The sequence below is a fragment of the Elephas maximus genome, chromosome 10 (genome assembly GCF_024166365.1).
Source record: "Elephas maximus indicus isolate mEleMax1 chromosome 10, mEleMax1 primary haplotype, whole genome shotgun sequence".
NCBI lineage: Eukaryota > Metazoa > Chordata > Mammalia > Proboscidea > Elephantidae > Elephas > Elephas maximus.
Genome location: NC_064828.1, coordinates 35,125,188 through 35,132,209, shown reverse-complemented (window position 1 = coordinate 35,132,209; position 7,022 = coordinate 35,125,188). Strand labels below are relative to the sequence as shown.

The 7,022-nt window shown below is 40.7% G+C and overlaps 1 pseudogene; it reads left to right on the top strand.

Moving 5' to 3' along the window:
- The first annotated feature begins 5,853 nt into the window (after positions 1–5,853).
- LOC126083665 (inhibitor of growth protein 1-like) lies at positions 5,854–6,540 on the top strand (annotated as a pseudogene).
- The last annotated feature ends 482 nt before the right edge of the window (positions 6,541–7,022 follow it).

The window sequence follows — 7,022 nt, the reverse complement described above, 5'->3', positions numbered from 1 at the left end:
CTCCTTGGAAACTCTGTGGGGCAGTTCTACTCCGTCCTATAGGGTTGCTATGAGTAGGAATCAACTTGACAGCAATGAGTTTGGTTTTGGGGTTTTTTTTTTGGTAACTAGTTCACATCAAAACAGAACTCAGAGGAAGGAAGGTTTACAAGTGGCAATAAACTACTAACCTTCACATCAATTTTTAGTCTAACACAAATCTCTCATTCTTGGTACAATTTGACTAAGGCAATATTTCTAAAGTGAAACCTATAAACATTCTTGATAGGGAGATGTCGTGATGTGTTACAGACTGAGTCAGCTTTAACTGGAATTGAAATCCTTGAATATAAAACTGACCATTAGTTAGGAAAGAGTAAAGATTAGATCGGTCCTAAATCTAAGTCTTTTAAAATGTAAACATTGCTTAATCAGCTAAAAGGAAAAGGAGAAAAAGTCCAGGCGTCTGCTGAGAAAATTCCTTGAAGGTAGTTAAAACAGCAAGTTTATTTATAGGCTCTAACTGTATTTAACATATCAATGAGGGCCTTCTCCGGGACCAGCTGTGGAAACATTCTGAACAAGCACAGAGCTTCTGTTTTTCAAACAGTAAAAGCTTAACAGAAGCTGAATGTTTCTTTGGAAGAGTAGAAGTGAAATTCTCAGCTTGCTTCAAAATGGAGTGTCTAATTTTAGTTCTGAAATCACCAATTCAGATATTCTGGCATCTCAGATTTTAAAAATCCACACACACGCTAATGTCCCTATATATGCAATGGACTTTTCTATCATTTTCTTCTTGAATGTTGTGGTCATTTAACCCCAACCCACTAGTGTTGCTATAACAGAAATACCACAAGTGGATGGCTTCAACAGAGAGAAATTTATTCTCTCGTAGTCTAGTGGGTTACAAGTCCAAATTTAGGGTGTCAGCTCCAGGGGAAGACATTCTCTCTCTGTCGGCCTTCTCATCAATGTTCCCCCAGACTAGGAGCTTCTTCACGCAGGGACCCTGAATCCAAAGGACGCTCTCTGCTCCCAGTGCTTCTTTCTTGGTGGTATGAGGTCCCCAGCTCTCTGCTTGCTTCCCTTTCCTTTTATCTCTTGAGAGATAAAAGGTGGTGCAGGCCACACCCTAGGGAAACTCCCTTTATCTTGGATCAGGGAGGTGACCTGAGTAAGGGTTGTGTTCCAATCCCACCCTAACCCTCTCAACATAAAATTACAATCACAAAATAGAGGACAACCACAGCACTGGGAATCATGGCCTAATCAAGTTGACACGTATTTTTTGGGGACATAACATATTCAAACCATAACAAATGTCTAGTTTGTACAAGTTTGCAGTTGACCTTAGTGCTCTGAAATGGCTCATTTAGTTATAGGTATAATTAAAAGTCTAACCAAATATTATGGTAATTCCGGCAGATTTCCAGACTACAAAGAGTTTACTATGCAGCACTTGAAGTGTTTTGAAACTCATGGTTTTGGGGTTTTTTACCCTGAATATTGTATCTGAGCAGTTCCTCATGGCATTATATGCTCTTTAAAAATATATATGATTTAAATGGCTCACAATGAATTTAACGATTTCCCATTTGTTGAACGTTGTATATTGTTTTGAAATTTTTCCTTATTATATATAATGTGTTCATCCTTGTTGATAAAGTTTTGCTTCCTCATCTGATTATATCTTTGGGCTAAAAGCATGTAAGTAGAATTACTGGGTGAAAAAAAATTTTTTTTATTACTGGGTGAAAGAAAGGATATTTTTAAGTCTTAATGAAGCTCCAAACTGCTTTTCAGAAAGTCTGTACCGTTTTGCCCTCCTAACAGCAGAGTATGTGGAGCTTTGATGGTGCAGTGGTAGAATTCTCAACTTCTGTATAAGAGACCCAGATTTGATTTTGGCCAATGTACCTCTGTCTGGAGGCTTGCATGTTGCTATGATGCTGAACAGGTTTCAGTAGAGCTTCCAGACTAAGATGGACTAGGAAGAAAGGCCTGGCAATCTACCTCTGAAAATCAGCCAATTAAAACCCTGTGGATCACCACAGTCCAATCCCCAATGGATCATGGGGATGGCACAGGACCAGGCAGCATTTCCTTCTGTTGCGCCTGGGGTCTGTATGAGTTGAGGGACAACTTGATGGCAGCTAACAACACCAGCAGTGTGTAAAGGCCCGTTTGATTCACTGTTGCTAACACTGGGGATGTTTAAATTTTGCTCATTTGGGGCTTCTGTGTACAGAAATTCAAAAACAGTATGCAAACCCTGCATGGCCATGTCTGGGTTATATGGTCTGGCAAAAGCCATCAGATTGCCTTTGTATTGGGGGCATAAAAGTTCATGACTGTTGCATCTTCCTCAAGAACTGTAAAATTTTGTCTGTTGAAAAATATCCCTCTTCAAAGGCATTTTCCACGCATTGTCTTCTGACATCCATTATTGCTGACAGGATATTAGATGCTGATCTAATTCTTATTCGTTTGTATACTACCTGTTTTTTCTAATAAATGGATGAATGCTTGGATAAATTATTGCATATCCATTCAACGGATTATTATTCAATTTTTCAAAATAATGAATTATGCTTATATTATTTATCTAAATGGATATTCCTTACATATTATCAGGTGAGTTGCAGAGAAGCAAGGTACAGAGAAATGTTTACCATTTTTATGAAAACAAACATCAACAAACCTCTACATATTTTTTAATTTAATTTTTTGTGAAAATATACACAGCAAAGGATTCAGTTTCAACAAATTGTACATAATATGAGGTAAAACTCCAACATTGTTTTCTTGGATGGATTGCCAAATATTCTAGTAACTTTTATCAAATCAACTCATCCTTTTCCCACTGAAATATAATATCACTTTTCTCATTTTTAAGTCCTGGATTAGAAGCAATGTTATGGGAAATGCCATGATAGTGGATAAGGCAGTCTTTGAGTCTATGGGCTGTGCGTTGAGTCTAAGAGGTCCCCTCGTTCTAGCAGAAGTATTACAGGCAAGGAAAGCAAATCCATATCAGAGTACATGCATATTCCAGTGAGGATGAATCTTTGCTCCCTTTCTGTTGGAAGAGATCCAATAGAATCAACCTATCACCAAATGGCTGACTGATCTCCTAGAAATGGTGCTGTATCAAGGGCTCAGTGCTGGTCTCTGCTGTTGGCAGATTGGGCACTCAGTAGGAGCATTTTTCAGTCCAACCTTAGTAAGAGGAAACCCATGTTGTTGAGCCAATAGGCAACTCTATCTCTGCCACCATAACCACTTTGTTCATGGGCCCATTGAGGAAGCACAGTGATGGCTGGGGAAAGAGGCTGACTGATAGCCACAGAGCACATCATTTTGTTCACCTAATTATTAAGAGTCTCTGCTGCAGTGGGTGCCCCTTGGTGGCCATTGCTATGAGACCATTATTTTCACAGTCAGTGACCATTCTGAGAAGGGCCATTCACATACCTTTTCCCCAGACTTCTTCATCATCAATCTTCCAATCACACTCTTTCCAAGTTTCTGACCATCCAGCCAAACGATTGTCTATAAATTAGTGTGGATTCACACATCTAGCCCTCTCTCCAGTCACAGTGGACAACCAAATGCACTGCTTCAAGTTATGTCCACTGGGAGGATGTTCTTTACTACTGTTCTTTTAGCACAACCCCTGAGTTAAGCTATAGTGCTACAGCTATCCACTTTTGAGTATTACCATCATACTGTTCACATCCATCTGTAAACCAAGTTCAGTTTGCTTTCTCCCTTAATCAATTGGTCATAAAGAGCACTCCAGAAGGCCATAGATATGGATTGAGGGAGAAGAAGCAATATAACAGAAGTCAGTGTTGAAGGAGTCTGGACTACTTACTCATGCAACTTGTACCTTCCAGACCTGCCCAAGCCCAGTGCCTTATATACCTTTCCCATCTGATGACAGATCACTGCTATGCAGCACCAAGCTTACGGCTGGGAAGGAGGAGTGGTGTCAGATAATACCCAGTTTATGCTTGTAAACTTTAGGCCACATGGTAACCTGATGTCCATGATTAGGTGTGCAGTCTCTACCAAGGCCCAGTAGCAAATCAGAAACTGTGTCTTAAAAGAAAAATAGTTATCTGAAGGGGTGGGCATAAATTTGCTCCAAACTCCTAGAGATCACACTGAATCTCCTGTTGATGCATGCCAAAAAGTCCACACAGCGTCCCTATTTGTCACAGACTCTTTGGGTTTTATTGGATTTGCTGGATCATAAGAGAAAGTGGTAGGACAGCTTCTACTGGAGCCCAAACTTGCTTTGGAACCTTCTCTTGCTATAATCCTCACTTGAAACTGGCAGCCTTAAGGGTGACTCTGTAAATGGGTTGAAGTACTATACTCAAATATGATAGATGTTGCTCCAAGATCCAAAAAAGGCTACCAAGCATTGTGCCTCTTTTTTCATAGTGGGGTGCAAAATGCAGCAACTTGTCTTGCACCTTAGATGTAAATCTCAATATGCTTCAAACCATGAACCCAAAAAATGTTACTAAAGTAACAGACCACTAAATTTGTATGGGGTTTATCTTCACATATATCTTACTCAGATACACTTGCAATGCATAGCTTATGTAGTCCTGGACCAAACCAAGACAAAGACAGCGAGAATGAATATTTCTCAAGGCTAGAGATTTGAGAAATTATTTGTAAAATATAATTGATAGAATTGGATGAAAAGGTAAAGAGCGGGAGTCTGCAAGGACACTCAGGTTTCTAACAAAGGCAAATGCTTACACGGTGGTGCCAGTCACTGAAATTGGGAATGCTAGAAGAAGAGCATATTTAGGTGGATGAATGATGAGATTAGTCTGAGGCATGTTGATTTTGAGATGTCTGAGGCACAGCTGAGAGAATATCTCAAAATTGTAACCCGCCAAACTGGACTAAGACTGGGTCAGGTCCAGGTCCCTGCTCCGCACGGCCTGGCTGAACAGAGAAATGGGCAGTGCTGTTTAGGCAAAGTGAAAGCATTTATTTAGTTGGCCAAGTAAAGCAGCGTGCCAGGACCCCAGTTACCAAGGCAGCTCCTCAAAATTGGGCGGGGGTCAGCTTTTATGAGGTCGTTGTAGTGAGCAGAATCAGGAAGTTATACATATTCATGATTTTTGCTGATTATTCATTGCAGGGCAGGGCTAGGAATTGGCACAGAAGCTACTGGCCGACCCTTCACTTCTGAAATGTGCTCGGCTACTACAGGTGACGTATGTCCAGTGATTTTTCGTTTCTTGGCATGAGTCTTTTGGTTCCTTGACATTAGTTTTCTGATTTATCTGTGTATGTCTGGTGGTCTGGTGCTGGTTTTTCTTGGAACTTGTTTATGACTTTTTGCTGGGGAATTACCTTGAAGTTAAAACAATGTCAAGAATTAGGGAAGTGGTTAAACAGACAATTTTGACCTGAAGCCCCAATATAGCCTGCATCTATGGTGAGGGCAGGAGTGTGGCTTAGCAGCCACCTCAAAATCGACATGTCTCAACCTAATTCCATCATTCATCCACCTAAATATGTTCTTCTTGTCGCATTCCCAACCTAGTAGGCAGTGGACTTTATCGGTCTAGAGATCAAAAGAGAGCTCTAGTCTAAAAATAAAGATCTTTGCACCACAACTGTGGCTGGCTGGAACTGGTGGGCAGTGCAGGGAGCGCGAGCCCAGCTGCCTTCACAAGTGAGCGACTGCACTGTGGTCCTAGGCAGCTGGTGGAAGGTGCCCACAGTGTCCGGCCCTGCTTTGCCCCTGGCTGAGGGCTGGCGGCGTGGGTGCAGCCAGGATCCTCCTGGGCCACTGGGTCCTCGGGCTCTGGCATCTTCACCTCAGAAAAATAAATCTTAAAGGGATTGGATGAATATTATGAGAGATTTAAGCGAGAGACTGATGGTACACTGAAGAGGGGAGTTTTGCTTTGCATTCAGAGAGCCCTGATTAGGACCCAGGAACTGGACAATGAAAAAATTCAGGTTGTGAGTCAAATGGTAGAGCTGGTTGAGAACTGGACCAGACAAGTGGACAGTTATGCAGAACTATTTGAGGCACATCAAGAGATCAATGACACCACTGGCAACAGTTGCAAAACCAGCCAAGATAAATCAAAGAATGAGACAATCACTCAGGCAGAAAAGCCCAATAATAAGAGGTCCCAACAACAATGCAGCAATGAGAATCAAGAGAATGCGTCTAAGAATCATGGTCATGATGATATCACCTCCGGAATGCCAAAGGAAAAGAAAGCAAAAACATCAAAGAGAAAGGCCAAAGCAGAGAGAGAAGCATCACCTGCAGACCTTCTCACTGACTGGAATGAACCAACATACTATCTGTGCAATCAGGTCTCCTATGAAGAAATGATAGGCTGTGACAAGGATGAACGCCTCATCTAGTGGTTTCATTTCTCGTGCGTGGGACTTAATCATAAACCAAAGGGCAAGTGGTACTGTCCCAAGTGCAAAGGGGAAAACGAGAAAACAATGGACAAAACACTGGAGAAATCCAAAAAAGAGAGAGCTCATAGAAGGTAGTTTGTGAACATGCATTTAATAGTGAGGAAAACAAAACAAACCAGTGCATTTATTACATTGCCACCTCTGTTGAGGTGTAAGGGTTGTAAAATGTGTATTTTTAAAGACTGCTGGAAAAGGAACCATTCCTTTTATGGGAATGGCAGTGATTTTTTTCTTTTCATTAATACACGTGTGTAGCAAGAAAGTGGTCTGTGGATCAATGTTTTAGAAACTACAAATATGGGTGTGAATTAGACACTCAATAAATAAGTAAATAAAGATCTTTAAGCATAGATAGCAAGAGAACCTCTGGAAGTGAATGAAGTTGCCCAGGAAGAATCTGTATAGTAAGACAATAAGAGGGTCAAGAATATAACACAGAGATACAAATCATTTGAAATAAGCAATAGAGCTGGAGAATAAATTAAGGAGAATTTTTTTTTTTTTAACATCTCTTAAAAGATGATGGAGAAACGTTTCAAGAAAAAAAGAGCTATAAA